Raw genomic sequence first — 24,267 nt, 5'->3', positions numbered from 1 at the left:
GCTTTCCCATTTCCTTCACTCTTGAGCATATTTTTGCTGCCCTGATATTCTCAAGAGGGAAATGGATTAAGATTTTTTGCAACTTAATTCTTCCAGACCTTTCTTATCCTGCCCAGTGTTTTACAAAAGCCTATCTTCTCATTTTAATAAATTTACGTAGGACAAGATCTGGAAAGTCTCCCACTGAGTGGCAGAAGATGATATGCCAGTGGGCTTCATTTTCTTGGATCAGAGCATATAATTGTGGCCCATGGATCTTACAGCATTTTCTTTTTTTGCTAGTGGGGAGAAAACAAAAAGAAAGCAAAACAACACAACATAAATGTTTAAGGACCTGTTTCTTTTTGCAGGATAAGTATCATAGTAAGAGGCCAGGGCCTCACCCTTCTCAATCCTCCTAGACAGATATTTCTTTAATTCCCACTGGGCTCAAGGGAATAAGGATCTGGATAAATACCTGGTTTCACATTATCTGTTTTCATCACAAAACTTCAAGACACTTTACCAACATAGATTCATTCCCATCACACTTACAAGAAGTAATATTGTCCTCGTTTTGCTGATGGGAAAAGTGGGGCACCGAGGAAATAAGGGACAGACTCAGAGCATGTGGTGGAGCAGACAATCGTACCCAGGGCTCTGGAGAGCCAGGCCTCTACTCTAACAACTACATAAGACTTCTTCCGAGGATGTGGCTCACATTTAAAAAAAAAAAAAGTCTTATTTTATTTTTAAGGCACAGAGAAACTGTTGAAGAGACAGAGGGATGAAAAAATTTAATAACTCTTACTTAGAAGGTTGAATGATGCATATTGTTAGAACGTAGAAAATATCACCCACCTGGAACAATCCAAGGCACTGAAAAGCTGTGAAACTATTAACAAACAGCAAAATAGGAAATGAAAAATATTCATAGGGGTTTTTAAAAATAGAAATGTCTTGGGCTAAACACTAAATTTGAAAATGAAACTATCCCAGCTTCTTTTAAATATACAACTTCATTACTGATTCTCGCCAATGAAAACATATTTGGATGCTTTCAACTAGACACATTCTCCGTGCATCTATCTCTCCATCAGTATATTCCCAGTGTGATCTTTGTCATTTGATACTTTCATTTGGACAAGATAGGCGTGTGTATTAAGCAAAAACCAAAATATGCCAAATGTGATGAACTGTTTCAGTTTTGAAAACATCAGCTTAGGTAAGCTTTTCAACAATAAGACATTAATAATCTTCTGCAGATGATATGAAGGAACTTTTAATGATTGATTAATAACTCTCTGATGCAAACAGTGGTAACAATGAATGTACATGTTCATTGTCGTGCAGGCAGATAGAGAGATCGTGATTCAAATAAAAATTAACCCATAATTAATAAGCACATGTTAAAGTCAAATATTTGTGCCTCCAGCCCTATATACATACATACATACATATATATATATATATATATATATATATATATATATATATATATAGTGAACATATATAAAGTTTGTCAGGATTTTTAATTTCACTTAAAGAACAAGCATGCATAAAGTGAGAGAAGGAGGACAGAAGGGTAGCTTTGTCAGGAAAGGATGTGCTTTTAAAAACTTGCCCAATAAAATCATGCAAATAAGCAGATTTTCATAAGCCCTAGCTGAAAAAAAAAAAAAAAAACAAATCAAAAAAACAAACCAAAAACATTTCTGGACTTACAGGGAATCAGGCAATCCACCCAAAAGAGATGTTCCACTTTGCTTCTCTTACTTTTTTCTCATTCAAAAGTCTCTGTTGACAGAGCGGCTCTGACTCAGTCTCCTGCGGGGCTGGCGTTTGTATTCCTTTATGGTGAGAGCACTTGGAAGAAGTGATGGTTGGGCCTGGTGACCAGGAGGAAGCGTGGGGTGGTGAGGCCCATGCAAACGGGGGAGTGGGGGGGGGTGGGAGGAGTGGGAGCCCAGTAAGACTTGAAGGATGTTTATGGAATTTTTCAAATCCATTTGGAAGGAGAGGATACAGAACCCAGCTGTTGGAAGGATGTATAGAATTGTAAACCTTTTAGTAATTGTGTCTCTGCCAAATTATATTTTCTTTTTGATTTACTCGGCTAAGTCCTACACAGTCCAGAGGAACTCAATATGTAACAATGATAGAAATGATGGGAATTGCAAATTGGAAAAGATTTGTATTGTGGTTTTTGTAGAGCAATGGTTCTCAAAGTGTGGTCCCTGGACCAACAGAATCTGCTCCCGGGAACATATTAGAAATGCAATTCCTGGGCCCCACCCCAGACCTACTGAATCTGGGTGTGGAGCCCAGGAAGATATATTTTAACAAGCTTTCCAGATGATTCTGATCCACATTGAAGTTTGAGAATTGGTGTTACAAGAACCAAGCAGGGCTCCTGGGGTAACCGTCGACTTTAGGGGAGGGTCAAACCAAATGGGATCTTCTTCAGAAGGTTTGAGTCTTGGAGCTGACACGAAGGTTCTAAACCTTCATCAGGAAGGACTCAGGAAGAGTCTTAAAACCAAGTACACGAATCCTAAAAGGTCTTTAAATCAAATAACAATTTGTATTTTGAGAGCTGGCTTAAAATTTTCCTCAGTGGTACACTCTGGGTTAAGTGGTGGTGAGCCAGGAGCAGCCCTAGCCAACTTCCCAGAATATCCTGTAGAGAAACAACAAACAGGGTTTCTTACAACTTTTTTCTTGTTAAGGCGATAATGTTAATCCCTCAACCCAAATTCCTCTCAGTGATCTTTCTAGCTGTTACTGAAACTAGAATTACAAACATGGATTGGATTCCTTTTATACTGTAGTAAGCTCACTGGACATGTTTGGGTTGGACAGAGGGAGGTTTAGCAAATCAGATTTTATACCATATCACCCCTTAAAATATTAGAATATCAAACTCAATGTGAAATCTGTGTATTGTAAAAACAGAGAATTTGTGACATAAATTTAAAATTATCCCAAAAGTAATAAGCAAATATTGTGTCTATCTCCTTGTCAGTATAGTCTCAGTGTTATCTTTGCCACTTGCACAGAAAGATGCAGAGGGATAAGTATGATAGCACAAGGGTGATGCAGGGGGCTTTTGATTAGTACACGGAAGCACTTCTTTAGCCACAAGTTTGGTAAGACGTAGAAACTGGCTACTAAGAGAGATGATGCCTACCATCTACAAATATTTTAAAGACCTCATCAATTCTGAAGAGTGTTTTCATCTTCTTAGCCTGGAGGCAGGGCTTGGGTGTACTCCATCTAGAATCCAGACAGCTTCTCAAGACCTGTCAGAGCACTCTGTGATTCATTCCATGGGTTTTGTTCTCCCTCACCTCCTTCCCACCAGCTTCACCTTTATTTCTTGCTCTTTCTCTTCCTTCCTTCTCAATATTGGCCATATCTCTGACCTTCCTGTTTCTTTCACTTCAGTCCTCTTTCCTGTGTCTCCAGACTCTTCGTTGGCAGCTATCTGGGGGGATGTGGCAACTGGGCTCATCGTGTTCCAAGACCAGCCCCCACCTCAGCTCACCAACAGAGCTTGTGAAATGTGTTTCAGACCACCTGCTCAGCCTGGGACTGGAGGACAATCCTGGATTTGGCTTTGGATCTGGGGTGCAGCCCAGAGGCAACTGGCAACAGAGGAGACAGCCTGCTCTAACCAGCTAGGGAAGGCCATACCCAACATGGTGACTGCCCTGGACGGGGACACTTACCAACTCAGACAATCACTGGAGAAAAAAGAGCTGCTTCTGCTGTTTGCGTGCCTAAGTATAATTCCCACAGCTGACCAGTGGAAACCAGGGAGTACCTGGGCAGCAGGGGATGCTGATTTCCATGTTTATTCACTTCCCCTAGGCCTCTTCTGCTCTCACTCTCCTCTCTTAAGAATCCAGTGCCAAGAATGTAAATTGGTACAGCCACTGTGGAAGACAGTGGAGGAACCTATGAAGGTTCCTCAAAAAGTTAAAGATAGAACTCCCACAGGATTTAGCAATCCCACTCTGGTTATATTTGAAAGGAAGGAATCACTATCTCGAAGAAATTTCTGTACTCCCATGTTTATCACAGCATTATTTACAATAGCCAACACATGGAAACAACCTAAGTGTCCATCGATGGGATGAATGGATAAGAAATTGTGGTATAATACAAAATTTTTTTTTTAAAGATTTTATTTATTTATTTGACAGAGAGAAACATAGCGAGAGAGGGAACACAAGCAGGGGGAGTGGGAGAGGGAGAAGCAGGCTTCCTGCCGAGCAGGGAGCCCGAAGTGGGGCTTGAACCCAGGACCCTGGGATCATGACCTCAGCCGAAGGCAGATGCTTAACGACTGAGCCACCCAGGTGCCCCGAAATTGTGGTATAATATTATACAGTAGAATATTACTCAGTCACAAAAAGAAAGAAATTATGCCATTTGTAATAAGACAGATGAATCTTGAGGGCATTTTGCTAAGTGAAATAAACCAGACAGAGAAAGACAAATACTGCATGATTTCACTTATATGTGGAGTCAAAAAAAAAAACCTGAATTCATAGAAACAAAAAGTAGATCGGTGGTGGCCAGGGGTGTGGGGTGGGGGAAATGGAGAGATGTTAGTCAAAGAGTACAAATGTCCGGTTATAATTAGGTTCTGAGGTCCTTAATACAGCATGATAACTAGAGTTAACAATACTGCATTATACACTTAAAAGTTGCTAAGAAAGTAACTCTTTAGGGGCACCTGGGTACCTCAGTTGGTTAAGCTTCTGACTCTTGATTTTGGCTTAGGTCATGATCTCAGGGTCCTGGGATCGAGCCCCACGTCAGGCTCTGGGCTCAGCAGGAAGTCTGCTTGGGATTCTCTCTCCCTCTCCCTCTGCCCCTCCCTCACCCCCCCCACCCCGCTCCACTCTCTCTCTCTCTCTCAAATAAATAAATAAAATTAAAAAAAAAAAGAAGAAAGTAACTCTTCCAATTTGCCACGACACACACAAACACACACACACAGGTAACTAAGTGAGGTGATAGATGTGTTAACTAATCTTTTTTGTGGTAATCATTTTGCACATACAGACATGTACCAAATCATCATGTTGTATACCTTAAACTTACACAGTGTTATGTGTCAGTTATATCTCGGTATATCTGGGGGGTGGGGAAAGAGAATTCAATGCCTTCCTGTTGCCTTGGGCACATCAGACCTACTTTTGTCCCCATCACTTTGGCTTTTCCTCTTGGGATGGCACCTCGTGCCCTGGACGCCTCCAACGTCACCCCATCACTCCTCCCGTGCTGTTGTCTGGTCTCATCGGGCATATGCCCTCTCTCTGAAGTGCCTCCTTCTCAGGTGAATTTCTTTGAGAGCCTTTTATTTTTGAACCTTTTATTTTTGTGTTCCCTACACTATCTGAACCTGGACACAGAAGTCCCCCAGTAAGTGTGTTTGATAAATGTGAGTTTATTGAAATTACATTGCTGTCCTATCCCCAGCTTTCATCTCCTCCCTCATTCTTTCTGAGAGGCACTAGAAAGGGAACTGGCCCCAGAGTCAGGACACGGTGGTGGCCCTGGACCCACACCTCGTTTCCTGTGAACCCTTGGGCAAGTTGCTTTACCTTTCTGAATCTGGTCTCCGATTACAACACAAGAATCGCAGCCGTTTTCTGTTTTATGTCTCATAATATTGTTAGGATTAAATGAGAGAATGTGGTTGAAAGGGTTTTATGAATTAGAAAATGCTCTATATTTAGAGCACTTCTTATGGCAAAATCTGAGTTAATGACCGACAATTGCTTAAAATATTACTTTTCTCAGATAACTTGCATGCTTGCATTATGAGAGAGGACATCATTTTAAAAATCTAATTCTGTTCAGCAAGGAATTATTCAATGTCTATTATGTGTCCAGCAATTTCGTATACACTGTGAAGGTTTTAGAAGAGGTGTAAGAAATGAATACTTTCTGAGAAATTATGACATAATTAGAGGGTACACGTGACTCTGAGGAGCTGCCTTCTTAGGGCTTAATGCCTGGTCCTAAGACTTTGGAACTAGACTTCTCAGACCAGTAAAAATACGAAAGAAAACAAATTGGGGGACCAACATAGAGCTACCAAGTTTTAACTTGTCTCATCTATTCAATAGTTTTACAGTTATATTTGGACTTTGTATACAACGGCATGAAAAACTATAACATCAGGAAAAATCTGTAAAAAGCTAAAACTTGCCTCATTTGAGCTTTATGGAAAACATAAGATGTGGCCAGATCTTTCTTGCTTCACTTGGAGCCACTCTGTGTGTCGTTCCGGAGAAGGAACTGGGGCCCACCGCTGAACAGACAGAGCTGCTGACTGGGCGTCAGCCCCCTTGCTCTCATATAGATTGTTTTTCGTTAAGTGTGTGTGAGCCCGCACAAGGCCTTGGACTTCTCTAGCTCCCTTACCCCTTCGTAAACCAGAGGGTTGAACCAGGATCTCTTCGGTGCTAGAGGCTATGGTAGCCACCAGCCACCTGTGGCCATTTACTTTTAAATTAAATAACATTAAAAATGTAATTCCTTAGTTGCGCCAGCCACATTTCAAATACCTACTGGCTATCAGTGGCAAATGGTGATAGTTCCAGAAAGTGCAGATTTAGACCATAGCCAGCACTGCAGAGAGTTCCATTGGATAGTGCTAGACTACGTGAGCCCCCAAATTTTCTTAATTTTAAAATTCCAGGATTTTCGTGGTTATATGTAGGTTACATTCTTAGCTTCTGAGTCACACTGTGGCCTAACCCATAGTAATGTTTTTCAATTGCCTCTTAAATTCAAATCGTGATGATAATTCTTATTGAATTCTGATGGATGACAAAGATACCAATTACTGCCTAAGAAGTATTATAATTTTACTGTAAATGCTATGTAGTTTGGTTAAACCAAAGTCTCGTATTCAATGTTCTGTATCTTTCTGAAAGGTTTCCCTCCATTTGAATACCCACTTTTTCTAATCCATACCAGGTATTGCTTGCTTGCTTTCCCTCTTTCTTTCTCTCTCTTTCTTTCTTTCTCTCTCTCTCTTTCTTTCTTTTTCTTTCTTTCTTTCTTTCTTTCTTTCTTTCTTTCTTTCTTTCTTTCTTTCTTTCTTTCTTTCTTTCTTCTTTCTTCTTCCTTTCTTCCTTTTTTCTTCTTTTGGTCTGAGATTAATCTCTCTTAACATTTTCACAATCTTATGGGGAAAACTAATCTAAATGATAAGTAGGTTCTTTTTGCTTCTTCAATCTACCATAAAATTGCCAATGTGTTGTTAAAACCACTATTTTTATAGAACTTGTGTAAACACTGTTTTGGACTCCATCTGTTGAATCGGTCCCAGCCGCTAACAAGTATTGTTGGGAGATGTGCCGTCATCGGTGATGTGGCCGGGGTACAAACTGAGATGGCTTGGCAACATGCAGGGCCACATAAATTAAGCCATTGTTGTCACCGTTAAAGGAAAGCACCAACGCCACTTCAACTCTGCGCAAAGTGGATGGTGGGGGGAAGGACCCAGCATTTGCTTTCTGAATCCGAAAGAACAAAATCATAGAAAAATACTAAAGTGATGTCCAAATTCCCAAGGTATTAAAACAAAATAAAAGGAACAAGTGTGAGAGGGGGAGAAAGAGAACTCGGGGGTCCCTAAAAATGACCCAATAAACTCTACTACGGAAACATATGGCAGTTTCTGAACATCCACACCAATCCCCTCAGTATTCTTTCTTAAACTTGACCTTTCTCTGAGCAAGCAGGAGTTAGCAAGGAGGAGCCAACACCATTTTCCTGCACACCCCGCAGGAAGCACGATGAAACAAGGGAAATCTGACTATACCTGGTTATTATACACTTGAGGCCGGACCGGCCAACAGAACTGGCGAGAATGTTCAGCAAAGACCTGTGACATAATCCATCCCAGCTTTGCAAACTCACGCGCTCTGACCTTCATGCCTGCTCAGACTCTGCTTCTTGTCAGTGAGGCGCTCTTGCCCGTTTCCCACATTGCCCACGAGCTGTGCTTAGAGCAGAGAAAGTCTGCCCCTGCAGTGGGCTTGTGTCAACATTTTTATTGCAAATTCCCATTTTCTGATCATTAAAAAGCTTTCGGCACAGAAGTAGCTTTGCGAGAGTTCAAGCTTTGAAAGGATTCATTTAATGGCTTAAAAATAACACTTGGGCCACACCCATAATTTAAAATGGTCTAGCTGGCTTTGTGGCCTGGGTTTTTTCAAAATGCGTAAACTTAAAATATGAAGGGACTCAGGACTTGGAGCAGTTCCAAAGATTGGTTTTTAGTGTTTGGTGAGCTGGAATGAGGTTCCTTAATGGTGAGCTTTACTTGCAGAAATGAAATTGTAGGATCAATTTAGTTGGAATGTTGTCTAGCTTCAGCTGAAAGGGGTCTCTCAATCCATTTCTCACAGGGTTATGAGGGAAGAAGGGCTGGGCCTAGGACAGGCTACATAATTTGGGGGGCCCAGTGCAAAGTGCAAATGTGGGGCTCCTTGTTCAAAATTATTAGGAGTTTCAAGACAGTGACAGCAGAGCATTAAGGCAAGTGTGGGGCCCTTCCAAGTATGGGGCCCTGTGCTCCCACCTAGGGTGCTTGTCCATGAAGCTGGTCCTAACGAGGCCCTCTCTTGATTTCCTTTCCTTCTTTCTTCCTTCTCTACTTTTTCCTTTCTTTCTTTCCTCCCTCCCTCCCTCCCTCCCTTCCTTCCTTCCTTCCTTCCTTCCCCTCTCCCTCCCTCCCTGTCTTCCTTTCTCCGTCTCTCTGTCCCTCCCTCCCTACCCTTGCTTCTTTCTTTCCTTCTTGTTCACAAGGCATACTAGAGATTTTGCTCTTACTAAAGCGCTAATAATGGGCAAAATCAGCTCAAGTATAATTTATATATGAGCACTGTTATTTTAACAGTGTCTGTCTTCTTTCACAAAATACAGGTATTCTTTTCTTTCCAAAGTTATTTAAGAACAACCATGAAAACACATACGAAGAGATGGTTCTCTAAAGCTGGTAAAATGTTTTCATAACTGTTTTCAAATGTGATCTTCAAAATAATCCCATAAGGTCATTAAACTAAATGAACCCATTTTTTTCAGATTGAGGAACTGAGGCTTCATTGTAATATTCAGTGATTTGCATAAAGCTTTCCAGGTCTCTCTTGGTCGAATCAAGATCAGAATGTCAGTCTTTTGACAACTTAATCCTATTTTGAGTGCAAGGGTGCCAGATATCACCAAGCTTAACACCAAAAGGAAGGAGCCTTTGGACCAAGAAATGATGGAAAAATTATGAAATGAGCTTGTTTCCCATAATTCTGGGACTGGACCAAACTAACTCCCTGCAAAGACTTTAAATGTTCAAGTTTTTATGAAATTTGATCTGCCCCTGGAGACCAGTCCTGCAGCCTGGCTGAATTCATGTGATATGACATTGTGCTCTAATTGGGCTCGTTTACAACTTGGTGAATAAAAAGATGGAAGGGGCTAGCCATGGATTGCTGTCGAATACCAAGAAAAACTTTCAGAAAGACTAGATAATAGAGCTTTGAGGTTTGAGGCTCATATTTGTTTACTGACATTTTGTGGGTCCTGCACTTCCCAGTGCATCCCGTAGGCCATTAATAATGTGTTACTTAAAAATAAATAAATAAATAAAATTAAAAAAATAAAGAAGAAGCTCTTTTTGGTCAATTAAGTTTAGGGAAACAATGACTTTGACAAAGTTAAATAGCTTCCTAACTGCAGGACATGTCAAACCTTTAATGAGCCACTGTGATTTGTGACTTTTTAAGAGTGAATGCAGCTTTCCAAACTTTGTTGACCACAGTACATCTTAACTCACTTTCTTTCTCTTTCTTTCTCTCTCTTTCTCTCTCTCTCTTTCTTTCTTTCTTTCTTTCTTTCTTTCTTTCTTTCTTTCTTTCTTTCTTTCTTTCTTTCTTTCTTTCTCTCCCCTTCCTTCTTTCCTTCCTTCTCTTCCCTCCCTCCCTCCCTTCCTTCCTTCCTTCCCTCCCTTCCTTCCTTCCTTCCTTCCTTCTTTTATGTTCAAAGAGTCTCAAGGAGCTCGGGCTCCACAGAGCTTACTTTGTGAAGTGGGGCCTTGGATTAAGAACCAGCATCACTGATGATAGTCTTGGAATGGGGTGCATTGTGGCCCTCAGGGGATATGTCTACCTGGAACCTCAGAATGTGACTTTATTTGGAATGAAGGTCCAAATATAGATGTAACTAAGGTAAGGATCCTGAAAGGAATTATTCTGGACTTAGAATGGATGCCCTAAGTCCAATGACTAGTATCCTTATAAGAGCAAGGAAAGGGACATTTGAAATCCAGAGGCACACAGAAAGCCACATGAAGGTGGAAGTAGAGACTAGAGTCATGTGGCCACGAGTCATAAATGCCAGGAGCCAACAGAAGCTGGAAGAGGCAAGGAAGGATTCTCCACTAGAGCCTCTGGACTTGTAGCCTTCAGAACCGGTTCTTATGGGAGCCCTAGGAAACTAATACAAGACCCACTGGTAGAAGAGAGCTGAGCACGTGCCCCATCTACGTGTGAGGAAATAGGAGTGGCCTGACACACTTGGAAATGCAAGTTTGTTGTCAGGCAAGCAGCTGGACCAGAGCTCAGCTGTCCTTGCTGGGACTGCTTGGGAGGAATGGGAAGTTGCTTCCCAGAGAGTTCACGTAAGACCTTGGTAAGTTGAAGTGAATGAACCCTACAGAAAAGGCCAAAGCCGTCAGAAGTCCAACTGTTGTGGAAAGGGAAATGATGCTATGTGACAAAGAGTCATTGGTGGGCTCCTGACAATGTCACTCCTGTCCTAAGGGGATTCTCCCACGGGTCTCCAAGTTGCCTGTGGGGTGAGAACCCTAAATGCTCTCAACCGTCTCACCCCTGCCTCCTGGCTCTCACATAAGACTGGGAAAATTTCCAAGCTCGCTTTGTGTGCTGACCCTCTAAGCATGCTCATGGTTTGTTCTCTTTGCTCTTAGTTGAAGAGGGCATTTCTTTTCTTTGTCTCTCTGCAGCCTTTCCCCCACATTGTTGCCTTAGTCATTTATTTCTAACCTATAATTGGGCAGCATCATAAGGGCTTTCTTTGGCTCAGAGCAAGGAGGAGTTGTGTTAAATAAACGAAACTAGTCTCTAATTACTGGCATGCTTATTGTGTATTAGCAGAAGTGGCTAAAATGTCAAGGAAGCTTTTGCTCAATGGCTTTCACTCTGGAGATTTAGAGGTTATAGCAGCCCGGGGGGGAGTGGTACTTGAGCTACACTGGGTTTTGTGACTCTTATTAATGCAAAATAAGGCAAGTGGAAGGCTACAACTCATACACTCATGACCCTCCCATTCTAGAAACTCAAAGTAGTGAATCTAACTGGACCCACCGTTCTCAGAAGGTGATGGACGTTCTGGCCAGGACTTTCAGAAACCCACTCACCCAGTTGCTTCCAGCAACTGCCTGATGCTTGCCTCCTAAAGGCCTTTCTAGAGTTCCTTTCCTCTGTCACACCAGTAGGGGGCATCCTGGCAGGGACAAGAGTGGAGAGAGAAGTGTGGGTGAGGGTTCTGAAGTCCTGCTTTCCTGGTCTGTCCTCTGCCCCTACTGACAAGAAAGCAGATTGGAAGGGAGACTGGTGTCCAAACAACCTCCTGGTACCACTGCAGAGAGCGACCTGGCTGGGAGCAGAGAAGTGATTCAGAGGTGGTGAAAAGGGGACTCAGAGAAATTTCCCGCCTGTGACTGATCCATAAATTTTGGAAACCTTGGTGATCACCCTCATTAAAAAGGCAAAAATATGGGCCACAACGAGGTTATTCCAAGTTCATCCTGAGACACTGGGGCAGTACTGGAAAATAAACTTCTGCCTCCTGATTCCTGCTCTACAATGCGGTTCCTGGATGAACTGTCACCCCTAGCCTGTCACCCCACCAATAAATATAAGCAGATGAATCCACTTCCCAAATTCTTTTGCCTGTTCCTCTTACTTTAACTAGATGTCCCTCCCAGACTAGAGTGCAGGACAAATATGTCAGGCAGTGAAAGCTTTCAGGGGACCTTGTGCAAGAAAGCAAGGAAGCCAAACGTAATAGGTAGTAGAAAAAGACCAGAGAAACATCTGGAAAAAATACCAGAGTGCATAATTATGATAACAGCTCCCAGAAAGGTCTCAGCTTAAGATTTCTAGGGATCCTCTTTTCCTTATCTGTTGTATGCCCCTCCCCGCTGCCCCAAAGCAAAGCAGACCTCTTTGCCCTGGCATCTCCCCGCAACCATGGGTAACTCCCGATCCTCTGCATCATTAAAAAAAATGACTACTTTATAAATCTTTCTAGAGTTACTTTCTTATTTTTAATATTTATTTGCTTCTAACATGCAGGGACCATAGACTTTCTTCTAATGATTTAAGATGGAATAATTAGCTAGCAGACCTATCTGAAAACAGATACCCTTAAGATGCAGTTCCTTTCTTTGATAAATGGTTGGAAGAACCTGCTCTGGGCTGTTTTTAAGCGAGACAACTCCTCTTTAGGAGGTTCAAAACACATCCTTTGCCCTCCTCAGTCAGCGCTTGTTAAAACCCTGCCACAGTGAGACTGCCCATATTTAGATCAAACATCCAAGTAAAAAATCTGAAGGAATGGAGACTAATTCGAGAATGTAAGATCCATTAAACTATGCAAGTATGCATGAACTGGAAAAAGTGGATCCCATACATAGCGCTATAGCCCTTAGCTGTTAGCAGGTGTGAGTCAGTCAGTTGTACAATTCATTTGTCTACCTAATTGCACTGAAGATAGGCTTTTACTTTGCCTATAACATCTCTAATGAGTAGGTTTTCAGTTCGATCTAACTAATTAATTCTTGTTAACTTCCTTTGCATTGCTGTTCTTTTAATTTAACCAGAGACAGCCCAGAGTTGCTACTAGTGTTTAGGCTCAACTAGATTACCCCTATTCATTAAGGGCTGTAATTGTTGGTCATACCCTTCCAAGCGGTCATTACAACCTCTGGCTTGCATATTGAATAACAGCAATTTCCTGACTCCAACAGACTCTTGTGTGAGGGAGGAGAAAATGCTAATAAAGAAAGAATAAATGATTCTCGACTCCATTCAGGGCTGCGTAGATTTCTTTTGCAGCAGAAATTGTACCGAGGTGGTAAGACGGGCTCCTTGTAGGCCCCCTACCTCCACCCTGAGCGAAAACAATAAGAACCAAGTGAAGCATTCCCTGCTACTGTGATTACAGCATCCGTGAAAGTGATTATATAGCTGCTGTAATCAACTTCCATGAAAGCTGCCTGTTAGAGCCTCAATAATTACTCATTTCTGCTAACAGCTTGCTTTCAGTTTAGCACTTTGAGGCCAAGGCGGGGGGGGGAAACTAGGAGCATTTTAATAAAGGGTCCCACTCACGTGATATTTTTGGGGGGTAAGTGCTTGTGTGTGGGCAAAAAAAAAAAAAAATGCACATGTAAGTTTTTTGTCCCTTTCTCAATAGCAGCCCCCTTTCATTTTAAGCTTAGATTCTATTTAACCAGCAAAAGCCCAAGTTCATACAGGGTTCAATCATGTACTGAATGTTTACTGAAGGAGACACAATAGTTTAAATAAAGTGGTGGTTTTAAATATTTTACCCATTTCTTTAAACAAATTGCCAATCCTTAAAGTCTGTGCTAAACACATTTCAAAAGCAAAATACCACAAGGATCTTTCAATAAAACGTCTGCACTGAGTGTTTCACTTACTCTCCTACACTCTCCCTGGTCCTCCCTTGCCTGAGATGCATTTTATTATTTATTTTCTAGGAGAGGGCACGTTTGGGAGCATCAGGTTGGTTCCAAATGCTTTCAAATATTTGTTCTAAATACCTTCGTTGGAGGACATAAAGTAAAAGAAAAGATTATTTTAAGCCTAGTGACATCATTCACTTGGGTGGGCATGTCTTGGAGGCTCTGGGAAAAGTGTGATTTGGTGGACAGGGAAGTGCATCAGACCCACTAACTCGATCATGCCCTGGATGTCTCGCTCATGCCCTGGATGTCTCGCTCAGGTCACACTTTCAGCATTTTTCTAGAAAAACAGGTTGAGTGAATATAATATTCCAAAAACCAGAAAAATAGAGACCTTGTTTTTTCCAAGACAAAAAGCAAGGTTGCTAAAGTACACAAGTTCTTTGAGTTCGTTTTGGTCATCATCCAATAAATCTATTCCCCTCCCCCCAGGACCATCCCCCACAAACTGACAAAAAGGAAAACCTTACGAGAAAGTTGGATTGTCAGTGCTGTATTTCCCTGTCTTCAAAGTTCAGATAATCTGGGAAGTCCTCAAAATGCAGATGCGGTTTCATACCAAATCTAAACTTTTGTTTTGTTTTGTTTTGTTTCTCCACAACAAACAAAATCTAAAATATATCAAATTCAAATTCCGGTGCCTTCAAAAAATTGCTTAGAAAAAAAATCCACTGCAGTTTAGTTTTTATAGTTCTCAAATGACTAAATGATAAGTGAGGGAAATCTATTAATTTTTTGAAAACTGTGTGATGAAAATATCATTAAAGTGCCTTAATGAAGCAAAGACAGTTGTGTTTTATCAGGAGTAATAATCCCACTGACTTTGATTTTACTTATTTTCTTTGAAGGGCTCAAAGGTCACCTATTTCAAGATTTCACTGCATTGTCATATACAGTGCATGGCAAGAGGATAGCTCATCTAGGAAATAAACATTCTTCAGCAGTACATGTGACAGTGCTCAGCACAGGAACAGAATCCACATTTCTGAGACTTCCTGATTTAATAGAGTAAAGGAACATGTTTTCATCCATCTTTCTTCATCATTGTTCCACTGGTTCAAATGGACTTCCATCTAAGCTGTGTCTCCCCGGTTGACATGTTGGCAGATATCTGCCTCTCTTCCGTCACATCACCCTCAGGTTTTGCTTCAGAGTGAAGCATCCTCCATTGGACCATCTGTCAATGCTCCTAACCCAGTTGCTATCTCTACTGAAGTCAGACTGTGTGCAGAGAATAGGGCTGGGCTTGGGTGGGGAGTGTGGGTGGGCTCGGGGCTGGGACCCTGGACGGAGGGAGTAGAGCACTCAAAGAGATTTTCCCATTGTATGTTTAAGGCTGTTGTTTCAATAGCCCTCCCAGCTCTCTGGCACCAGAAAGGTTGTGGGACCCCAAAAGCAAGTTTATTGTGCTGATCCTTTCTTTCTTTATTTCCTTCCATATTGCCAAGCCATCATGGCCTCATTCTAAATGGGATTGTTCTATCATCTTCTCCATTAGATATTTTTCTGTACTTTTATGAAGAGGGAAAGATGAAGCTACATAGTTGGACTACAAGTAAAAATAGGATAGTCCCCTTTATATACTTAATTTTTTTTGAGAAACTAGAATGTAACTATTAATAGAGCTTTAAGATGATTTTTGTTTACATTTATCTATGTAAAGTTACAACTCAAACACAAGAGAATTTAGGTTTTTGATTAGCAGCTCTGTAAAATTCACCATATGTGAAATATAAGATAATCAGCGTCCTTGAAAGGATTTGGGGGTAGGGGGATTATTTTTGGCTTCTGTTGAAAATAGCCACATTCTACCAAAATCTCAAGGAGTTACCACTAGCATATACATATCAGGTTTATGCCGTACAGGCTCAGAAACTTAGCATGTTGTATTCTGCAAAATGTTGTGTTCTTTGAGTGAGAAAAGAGATAAGATTAGCCTTTGAAGTCAAAAGCATGCAGAGATTTTTCCCTGGGTGGTTCTTCCACTAAGATTTGTATGTCATAGTTGGCTCCTGTAGTTTCTAGTTTAGTGTTTCTTCTGGTTTCTAAACCCTAGTGTATCTGTCTCTCTTTGTTTATGTGATATAGTACTACCCTGGTGTCTCCAATAAACAGCCATGTTTGATGGGATTCAGGTCTTTCGAGCCAGGGCATCCAGGAAGACAAGTAAATTGGTGATGTTCTGACATAGTGTATTCTTAAGACAGGATGATTGGCTTTAAACCTTTTAGTAGGAGGAGATGATTAAGAAAGACAGACTTGGTAGGTATTGAGAGACAGTGGTATGTTAGTGCTGTAGATTCTGGCCACCTTATCAAATTTCAGCATTAGATAAGCCTCTGCCTCCCAATCACACTCTCCACCAAATACCAGGATTCCCTGGTTGTTGGGAGCTGGGCATGGGGAATAAAGTCTACTAAAGATTTCAAGAGTGAATCTATTCACAATTAGTCATTTCACTTGCCAACTGACAGAACTGGAGTTAAATGGTTGGTATAATTCTTGCTTAGAGGCAAAATAATATCTTTTTGATTTTTTTTAATCATTACTGTTGCTCTGGGAATTGGTGAACTACAGGATGCTCCCAATTTGGAACACCTATCACAGTGCCTTGTGCTTCTAAAACACTTTCAATAAATATTTGTTTCATCTGTTGTTGATTTTTTTTACGTTAATCAGAATACCTACTTTTGAAAGAACTATCTTATATGCAATTTCTTTTTCTACTGGAGCCCCTAAACTTTTCAAGAGAAGGAGGTAGAATTTAAAATAAGTCCCCTTTGGTTTTAGATGGGCAGAAGTGTCCAGGGCCTCAGCAATGTGTAGAAGGAATGACAAGTGTCTCTTAGAAAGCTAGACCTTATTTTAACATTATTTATCTAACTTTTAATATGGCATCCTTGAGTTGAGCATCCAGAACTGTCCTTATATTAACGGCCCTGACATTTTGTCCCAAATCCCTAAAAAACTATTATATCTCTCCTACTTCATGAAAAAAATTATTTGGCTAACGTTATCATATTATGAGACTCTCCCAAGACTTCAAGATGTTGCTTTTATAACTGCAGCTTAAGACTGAGATTTAATGCTAAAGAATAAATGAATACGTTGATGACATTGATGATGGTGAAAGTGTGGCAAACAGGACATGCTCATATCCCATTGGTCAGAGTGTATGTTGATAGAACTTCTTTGCAGGGTAATTAGGCAGAATCTATCAAAATTTAAAAAATACATACTTTTGAACCAGTAAGACTCCCTCTAAAGAGTATTCTGCAAAAATATTTGTACCGGTGTGTAAGAAAACGTGTACAAGAATGCTTACTGTAGCATTACTTGTATTATGAAAAACATTGGAAAACAAATTGGAGACAACCTAAATGTTCATCAGTAGGAGAAAAGTTAAATAAATTATGGTACAGCCATGGAACACAATGCAGCCATGAGAATGAATGAAAATGATGTGGAAAACTGCCTGCAATATACCTCTAAGTGAAAATAAGCAAGTTGGCAAACAGAATGTACAGTCTCTTTCCATGGGTAGCTTAAAATATACCTATGTGTATTGACAACGGTCTAGAGGAACACAAACTTGCCTTTACAATGATACTTGGGGAGTGGGTATGAAGAGTCTGGGAAGTGAATAGTACTTTTTTTTAAAAAAATTTTTTTTTTTTTTGGAGAGAGAGAGCATGAGCAGGGGGGCGGGGCAGAGGAAGAGAGAGAATCTTTTTTTTTTTTTTAAGATTTTTTTTTTATTTATTTATTTGAGAGAGAGAGTGAGAGAGAGAAAGAGCACAAGAGGGGGGGAGCGGGAGAGGGAGAAGCAGACTCCCTGCTGAGCAGGTAGCCCGATGCGGGACTCGATCCTGGGACTCCAGGATCATGACCTGAGCCGAAGGCAGTCGCTTAACCAACTAAGCCACCCAGGCGCCCTGAATAGTACTTTTGACTTTATATCATTTTGTACTGACTAATTCTGATTTAATTTTGTTTAATGAGTAAGTGCTACTTACTGTTAAAAATATAATTTATTTTTCAGGATTGAATGAATAAATTCATGGGGAACTTGCAGTTTCAAATCTCTAATATCATTATCCATATTTTAAATAATGAAAATATTAGCTAATTACTAAAGTAAATGACATTCGGATTATTGGATTCTGGATTAAAATGAGAAATGTAAGACATTTGAATATCAGAATAGAGCCCATCTAAAATGCCCATCTAGGAAATGGGCTTTTATAATGATTTATCAAACACATTATGTAGCTAGATTGGCTCTCGGGGTTAAACAAGCAGAAATTCTCTTAGGTCAGCTTTTAAAAGATGGTTTATTTGGGGGATAAACATAGACTAGAATTTAAACTGAAATTTTAGGAATTGAGGAGTTTCTGGAGTCAGGTTTCTGTCCTCTCTCTGCGTCAGTATCAGTATGCTTTTGTTTTAAGTAGAAAGAGCCAATCAAAGTGGCTTAAACAATAAAGGAGGCTGAGTAGTTTCAATTTAAAAAAAGGGTGGGGGGCAGGGGAGAGGCAGAGCTTCAGATAAGGTTCCATCCAGCAGCTTCAAAATAGCACCAAAGACCCAGAGTCTTTTCGTCTCTGTGTCGCTGCTGTTCTTTCCATGGTGTCAGCTTTTTTCTAAGGTTGACCAACTTTGATTCCAAAATGGTTACTAGTGGCTCTCAGAAATGGTCTTTTCTTATTTTTAGCAGAGAGGAGAGAGAGGGATTCTTTTCTAGCATTTACAACAAAAATCCTGCTATACACCATAATTGCTTAGGCCACATTCCTCCCCCTACACCAATCACTGTGGCTGGTTGATAGCTTGTTGGCTTAGCCTAGGTCACTGTTTCACCCTGAGAGCGAGAATGGAGTCACATGCTCAGGATCACATAGTTGCCAAATGAAAATGGGGTTGCTAAGGAGAGAATCAATGTGGGAAGACAACTTAGAAGTGTTCACTGTGGTCTCCCAAAGCATATCTGCCCCTCCTAGGCCATCTGCTCCATTCTCTTGTCTCCACCGACCTGTTTCTCCAGCTTACCATAGTTTTCATTCCTTCATAACTTCAGTTTATCTTGGCAATTGTGCCCTCTCTCTGCTTAGTCCCCACTTCTACCAGTAATATTGTGACTTTTCAGTTTCAGCTCCCATGGTGCTGGAAAATTATTTTTATATTTCTTAATTCATGTCTCAAAATTGAAATTCTAATTGGCTCAGTTCATCTTTGGAACCAGGCTACATGTATTGACCAGTTTGCAGACTGGTTGTTCTGAATCAGGCATCCATCCCTGGTCTAATGATCTGTAAATGAGGGGTAGAGTTTGGATAGTCCAGTTACATGGTCTAACACATGGGCACTTGAGTAAGAGAGGCCGGGGACAGAGTGCACCCCCATAGGTGGGAGTGCAAGTGAGGCACATGGACTCAAAGGTTGAGCAATAAAAGACTACCTCTTCTTATTGGACTTTTGCTATAAGTATATTTAAAAGGCAGCCACATTTTATATGAAAAAATATGATTTTACTCTTTGTGAGTTTCTCGCATGGCCTGTATTATATTTATTTGCAAATTGGGACTTACCTTTGTCTTTTGAAAGTTGAGTTTTGGAAAGAGCCAGAAGTTATTTAGAGCCATTTCTGATTAAAGGTAATGAAGATAGGTATTATAAACTTGTCAAAAACGAGGTGTGACTATAAAAAAGAGAGGTAAATTACCTTTTGTGGTTCATAAACTGACCCTGAAGGCAATTCCAAGAGGAGTTTTAAAAGTGTTTTGAGCAACGACAGAACATTAAATAATTGTATTATCCCCCTGAGGTGATTGGTTCATTTGAAGGACAAAATTTAGGTATTTGTTCAGGTTGGTGAGCGCGTGCATGCACGTGTGTGTGTGTGTGTGTGTGTGTGTGTGTGTGTCTTATTACATTGTGATTAATCTTCATTTCATAATCTTCTTTCACTTCAAGACGATTTCAGTGAGGGAAACACTGATCTGAATCTAAGTTCACGAAGAGCCGATACTCAGTAGGTGGGCCCTGCTACGGTGGCATTGGGTGTTCACAGCTGTAATCCATTCCAGTTGGACCCTCTGTGCATTGGTATATATCAATAAATAGTTGATAAATATTTTTAATATCATCCCTGACTGGGACTCCTACCATCAATGATTAACTCCCATGCAGTGAAGGGAAGGCTGATGGACTATTTTGTAGGACACTCACACCCCACAGGAAAACTCAAAGGCATGAGGAAGGTCACGACTAATCCAGAAAAGGTGTGCAACAAGTGAATTCAGATCACTTGTGTCTGTTCTCTAACTCCCGGTATTGTTATATTCAATATGCTTCCAGAGGATGTTGGATATTTGATATGCTTCCAGAAAATGTTGGATTTCTTAAGATTTCCATTAAGAATTAAAGACACTTGAGGACAACAATTTAAACAGCATGGCCTCCACTGATGGGCAATCAATGAGTGTGTGCTCTTTGCTGAGTTCTTCCTACAGAGACCTGGGGGATGTGGAAAGTACAGTATGACCCCCAAGGAGTTTACCATTAGGGAGTGGGGGTGTTTCACTTCTGGGGAGCCATGTAGAGAACTGGCCATCTGACACAATTATCTAGAATGATGCTTTCTTTCTTCCTCAGGTACTGATATCCATTCCCTTGTGTACTCCCTTTTATTATTCAAGCATTAACATCAGGCAGGAAAGGGTGCTCAAACATTAAGGCATTTTATCTACAGGACCCATGTAAGTGGTGAGGTTATTACTATGACATAATAAGATAACAGAAAAAGAATAAGTCAGACCCAAATTTGAATTCTGGACCTGGAAGCTACTCACTGTGTTGCCTTGAGGAAAGCCACTGGAAAGTTCTTAACTTCTTTGCAACCTCTGTTTCGTCATCTGTGCAAAATAGGCAATATCAAATGAGATGATGCATGCAAAGCACTCTTATAGTTTACCTCTTACAGTTCCAGGTAAAACATAAGTTTTTTTTTTTCTTTTTTCAGGTAAAACATGTTGTCAAAAAGGGCATCTCTTTCAATCCAATGGAACCCCTGCTGTCATTTGGCATCTCTATTTCTTCAGGATTTGTGTAGGTTCTTCTGTGTGCCAGGAACTCTCCTCCATGTTAAGGTAATGGTGGATAATATGCTTTTACAACCCATTCTAATTCCATAGATGTCAATTTTTTTATCCTTCAACATTGCCCCTAAAGTTAATTTTCACCTGCTTTTATCTATATGGAAATATTGCAGTGCTCTTCCTCAGAAGCCAAATTTTTCTTAGGGATGACTCTGATTCTGGCAGAGACAAAGTTGTCACTAGAGATCATATGTGTTGGTGGGGGGCGGGGGGATTGAGGCAGCTGCAGGACACAGACCCAGTAAACTGGTATCCAAAGTTGATAATTTATAATTGATCCAGAGGCTTCATTCTATACTTATCCTGAAGTCCTCATCTATGATCTATTGCTTAATGAAAGAAGAAATTAATTAATTAAGAATATGTGCAAGGAAGCCCAAGGGTTCAATTTTAATGTAAAGTAAGTAGTTTACATCTAGTCAAGTGGTTTTAACAATGTAGTTCAACCACAGGCAAGGCACCTTGAAAAGCAAGGTCTAGGCCAGAGGGATGTGTGTCTGAAGTCTTTTCCTTTACCATCTGAACTGTTTTCTCTGTGGTTAGTTGAATATCACAGACACGAGGTCATGGTTTTCAGTTCAGTCACTTCTGGGGCCCTCAACACTGTTCTGGTTCATGGCCAGAATTTAAATTCTGAACTCCAATTATCCATTTTGCAAATCCTGCCACTGGTCATGGTGCTATCATTTCTCTTCTAGTACTGGTTTCATTGCTTTGGTTTTATTTGTTTTCATGACTCTTTTCTCTACCAACCTATGAACTCCGTGGGATTGTATATTACTCATTTTTTGTTTCTGTAGAACCTAGTACATCTAGATGGTCAATGATTGTTTATTGAATAAATGAATCAATAAAAGACAAAGGAGAAGAGACAATTATTCCTGGCTCAAGGAACAAGTCTATTACCACAATTATTAGACTACCCTGTATTGTAAAAATCAACCAACTTTCCTTTTCACAGTTATGGGTTCAGGTATCACCTCCACAGGTGAAGAACAACTCATTGACATGGAGTTTGTTTTAGTGTCCTGGTTAGTTCTGTTTCCAGGTGAGACTTTCAGAAGCCCCCTTTAATGCTGCTTCCTATTCATAGGGCCCCAGGTCATTCCCCCACATAGTGACACCATCTCATTAGTTTTGCAGAAAGGTGAGATTTACAACTTCTGTAGGAGCTTTCCTGTACAGGGTGACAGGGAAGGAAGCTGTAACTGCTTGCATTAGCGCAACATATTTGCTTTCCTTCTGGCTGCCATAAATTCTTAGGAAGACACAGAATCAGCATTTCAGATGATTATATCTGGCTTGTAAATTGTCCTCCAAATTGTCACCTTTTTTTTTTTCCCTAACCCCACCTGGAGGATTTAGCTATAGGGATAGCCCTGACCTCTGGCCTTAGAGTCAAGGTTAATGGACAGCAAGGTCACATGACTTGCTGCTTATTTCAAGTTATGCCTTAGGAATTCTACTAGGTTCTTTCAGAAGTATTTGATTTTTTTTTTTTTTTTTTACTGGAAAACTCTGTATTGTCGAGACCTCTGTTATAAGACTCTGCCCAGGACTCTTCAAAAAATGTCAAAGCCACACTTAGCTCATTGGAAACTAAACTATCTAATAAAGGATATGTTACGGATTACTAGCAGTAGGTAGGTCACAAGTGGTCTTGGAACTGATGAAATTTCCAGGCACTGCACTCTGAATGATCAATTATGATATCTTCAGAACAAATATTTACTTATTGGTTAATCCAGTTATGATAAAGAACCAAGAAGGAAATAAATTTTATTTTTAATTTCAAGATGGAAAAGTAAACAGATTCTTAAATATCACGTTTCTGTGGACATTCAGAATTGGAGTGGCAGACTTTGGGCTGAATGTCTATATATTTCTTAGAGACTACCAAAAGGAATCTTTCTGTAGTAGGACACATTTGAAGGAACTAGGTGAATGTAAGCTGTCCATTCAGGTTGACATCAATAAGTGATCTTGAATGATTTATAATGTAAATAGGAAAATGTAGGTAACTTTGCAAAGCATGAGTTAATTCAGTTTTGTCCCAGCTCAGAAGCTGATAGGAAAACTTCATAATAAGCTTTTGGGAAAGAAAAAAATTGGCGTTAATGTTTTCCAATAAGAGATCCTGGAGAAGTCATGAAATTAAAGAGCATTTCCCCAGTTCCTTCCTGGATGCTGGGCAAATATGCAAAGCTTCTTGAAAATTTTATAGTCAATCATGAGCACCAAACTGAAAAAAACAAACGAAGAGGAAGATATAGGTGATATCCTGAATAATTCTTTAAAGCACTCGGGTTAATTAATGTCATTCCTAAAGAAACTATATGCTAAACTCTGGTAAAATTTTTTTACTTCATCTGTCTCTTCAATTTCAACAAGATGTGATGTCAACAAGAACTCAGATACTCCTCTTTCACCTGGGGCAGAATTTAGAGAACTATCTTCCTTTTTGAATGAATCAAGTAGGTCACTTCACTTCTCTGAACATCAGTTGACTGTAGAATGTGTCTCCAAGTCTCCCCTCACCCCCTTCAGCTTACAATAAACCTTAGATAGTCATACCCTCTGGCTGGATTCAAAACATCTGAGGTTAGATAGATGTAGAAAGGAAAAGAACAGTTAAACTCTTTCAGTTAAAGGAAAGAAGAAGGAAGGAAGGAAGGAAGGAAGGAAGGGAGGGAGGAAGGAAGGAAGGAAGGAAGGAAAAGAAGTTTGCTTGTTTATAGACTCCCTGGGGCTACACATTGTATCTATTTCCCCAATAATGATCCTGTGGAGGAAAGAGTGACACTTGGAACAGCTCACTTCTTATGCCCCTGTTCTCACCTGAGCTTTCTCATTCTTGTTTGGCAGGGATCCCTGAGGATCTATCTTGCCATAACTGGACTTCAAAGGACTAATAATCCAAGGCAAAACCATATAGGTTGGGTCCTGCTTTTGAACCCCTTGAATGCGATGCATTTAAATAAATTTATTATCGCAAAGAAAAGCTTTTGTTCATTGCAACCTAGCACCGTTTGCCTTTATTGTGGTAGATAGAGACTGTCCTAGCCTAATGAAGATATTTAGAAATCTTTCCTTGCTTTGTGATGTAGAAATTATTTTTTAAATCTGACTAAATAGGAGCACAAAGTGGACAACTTTTAGTATCACTTGGATTTGCCTCTAAAACAATATTCAATTTCGGAGAGATAAAAGCAGAAAGAATTTAAGTCACTTGCCCAAGTACCCAAGCTACTTCCTGTTAGAAGCCAGGAGTATCTCTAGTTAGGGGATGAAGAAATCATGGTGGTGAAAGGT

General features: G+C 40.3%; 1 long non-coding RNA gene across 5 annotated transcripts in view; it reads left to right on the top strand.

Annotated features, from left to right (window-relative positions):
• The window catches only part of LOC118523599 (uncharacterized), a 124,516-nt gene that overhangs the window by 53,261 nt on the left and 46,988 nt on the right, over positions 1–24,267 (top strand). For all 5 annotated transcript variants that reach the window (XR_013447554.1, XR_013447553.1, XR_013447556.1 and 2 more), the window contains one exon: positions 20,820–20,946. This is a non-coding gene — a long non-coding RNA (uncharacterized LOC118523599). The remainder of the gene's footprint in view (positions 1–20,819; positions 20,947–24,267) is intronic.

The sequence above is a fragment of the Halichoerus grypus genome, chromosome 5, assembly GCF_964656455.1.
Source record: "Halichoerus grypus chromosome 5, mHalGry1.hap1.1, whole genome shotgun sequence".
Lineage (NCBI taxonomy): Eukaryota > Metazoa > Chordata > Mammalia > Carnivora > Phocidae > Halichoerus > Halichoerus grypus.
This window is presented reverse-complemented; position numbering and strand designations above follow the sequence as displayed.